The 2819-nt window shown below is 28.9% G+C and overlaps 1 protein-coding gene across 1 annotated transcript in view; it reads left to right on the top strand.

Annotated features, from left to right (window-relative positions):
- LOC107446642 (Exonuclease tos) overlaps positions 1-2819 on the top strand; it is a 33336-nt gene that overhangs the window by 18002 nt on the left and 12515 nt on the right. The gene's annotated exons all lie outside the window — the stretch shown is intronic.

Here is a 2819-nt window from a genome sequence, read left to right as displayed (position 1 = left end):
GCTCAATAGATGGCGCTCTGCGCAGTAATTTAAAATCATTAGTTTCTAATCAGTTTCCTCCATAACACTGTACCATCATCATCATCCTTCTTGTTATTAAATATATTTTATGTTAAAATGCGTTTGTTATGATTGAAACCCCGAGATCTGAGATCATATCACCGTATTTAAAACTGTCATTCAGTTTTGCTATAATGTTGAATAGGCATGTTCACGTGTAATTTTTCCCTATGTTATAACGTTTGGCATTTTTAACTAAATTTTATTATTTCAATTTTCGAATTATAACTTCGACAGTACTAATAATTTTAATTTCATTTTTTAGAAATTACCCTTCTGCATTTTAATTAAAGCATAGTTATTATTTTTTTAACATGAAGTCAATGCCGAGCAAAAGATTAAGCTTTTAAAAACTGTATTCACCAAGTATTTTATAAATTATTTATAATCAACTTAATAAATTTGTGATCCGATAATTGAAAATCAAGAATATGAATATGCCTACTTCCTCCCCCCCCGGACATTTTTATTTATGTCTTTCCTTTTCCTTCAATACAGCCGTGATTTATTTATATATCTAAGGATAATTTCATTGAAAGAGCTGGTAAGTAATTTTACAATAAGTTTGAACTTTATTTTCATTAAAGAAAATACTTAGTTTACGTTTTTATTAATAATATTAAGTGCTTAATTAGTTCAATTAACTCGAGATTTGTTTTTTAAATCTATTTCCTTCTTTAGAAAAACTTCACCAATTTAGAATAATATGTAACAAGAATTTATTTTTAAAATTATAATTACTTCTTCTTGAATGTTTAATTACAATAATTGAATTGTCAGAACAGTGTAGCATGAGTTAGAATAAAGGTTTTGTTTTAAACGTATTTTGCTAATCAATAATTAGCAACTTTAAAAGAAATACTAAAAAACTTTTTTTTTAAATATACTCATTTAAAAGATTGTTCTTTTCCTAAATTAAAACTAAGTCTTTGTTTTTATATTTGTTTAGTTTCCAGTAATCTCCAAAGGGAGAAAGGATCAGGTTTGTTTCTTTCATAATTCAAACAACTCCTACATCATGAAGCCCATCCCACTCCAGACGATTTGTGAAAACGTCATTTTTGCCGTTCTTGGCCACGCCCCCTCAAAAAACTCCCCGCAGGCACTCGTAGGGATCTCGCCAAATTTTGGCGTAGATCACGATACGGAAATGACGGTAAAAACCGTCATGTGTCAAAAACTTGCCAACCCTAGGTTAGTAATTAAAAAATACTTTTGGTTATGTGTTGAATTTAGAGAACTAATATGCAAACCGATGTTTTCACTATCCTAAAAAATATATGAAGTCTAGTTTTCTAAAATTAAAAACTAAAGTTTTTTTTTAAATTTTATTTAAAGCACATATAAGATATTTTTGATTATATGCATGTAGGCTCTAACTCTGTGAGATTCGCAAGCGTTTTAATTTCTTAAGAGATATATAATAAGTATTTGTAGTTGAACTCAATTAGACGACTTTTAGCGAGGCCGAACAAATTCAAAATTATATAAAATCTTTAAAGAGCGTGTTGTCGTGAAATACTTGAAAATCCAAAGCTGGATATCTGGTTAGAATTCAGAAAGATCAAACCTGCCAAAAACTTCTATTTAAGCCTATAGGATCAACAAAAATAGTAGACCTCACCTTAGATGGATTAACGATCTTCAAAAAGAATGGAAATTCTGAAAACGGAAAATTGAGGGACAGTTACCAAACAAAGAGACGTATGAGAAAGATTTCTGGAGAACGCCAGGGCCCACGTAGGGCTGTTGTGCCTCTGAAAAAGAAATATGAATGTGTATTTTAATTTTGTCCCCTTGAAAAATTAAGCACTTTCAACACCCAGGAATGTATTTATATTTTATTTATTATAATAAAGTTATGATTATATAATGTTATAATAATTAATTTAAAAGAGATTTTGAACTTCCGAACAAGAGGAAATGGTAATTGGAGGTATGTTAGTGTGAATTTCATGTATACTAATTGTCAGTTTACAATTTAAAAACTTAAAGAAGGAAATAATTTGTAGTTTAATCTGAACTACTTAAAAAGCATGATATAGTCAGAAACTATTACCAAATTCTGATATTTTTTTCTGAATGATAATCTGAACAAATCTGCTATTTCTGTGTGCATGTATTGGCTACATATTTTTCATTATTATTATTTAAAGTTTTGTTGATATGTTTGCAAATAACAAAATATTATTATAGGCATGTAAAAAGAAATCTATTGATTGTATTGTTGCTCCATATGAAGCAGATGCACAAATGGCTTACTTAGACAAAATAGGGGTGACACAGCTGACAATTACTGAGGATTCTGATTTGATACTTTTTGGCTGAACCAAAGTATGCTATGCTTACAATTACTTTGAATTTTTCTTAAATTAAAATGAACTTGGTTCTTAACAAATATGCATACATGCCTGCTGTTAATTCTAACAAATGAAGGTGTTATGTACTATGCTTATTACAATATAGTTAGGTTTTGTTTTAGGTTTACTAGCAGCAGGGTTGGGTTTTTGACGTCAAAAAGTGGTTTTTGACATGACAAGGGTATAATACTGGTTTAAACCGTCAAAAACCCGTCAAAAACTGAAGTATGCCAAGAAAATATATAAACTTCAAAACTACCAAAAGTTGCCATGCATTATATTGAAATTTAATTATACTATAGGTAATCAGCAGGTTTTAAAATATTTTTTAATTAAAATTAAGGTAAAATAACAGATTTAAAATCTCAGAAATTTATATTCAAATGCATGTGCAGAAAA

The sequence above is a fragment of the Parasteatoda tepidariorum genome, chromosome 10 (assembly GCF_043381705.1).
Source record: "Parasteatoda tepidariorum isolate YZ-2023 chromosome 10, CAS_Ptep_4.0, whole genome shotgun sequence".
NCBI classification, from domain to species: Eukaryota; Metazoa; Arthropoda; class Arachnida; order Araneae; family Theridiidae; genus Parasteatoda; species Parasteatoda tepidariorum.
The sequence above is the reverse complement of the archived record's forward strand: the minus strand, read 5'-3'. Positions and strand labels throughout refer to the sequence as shown.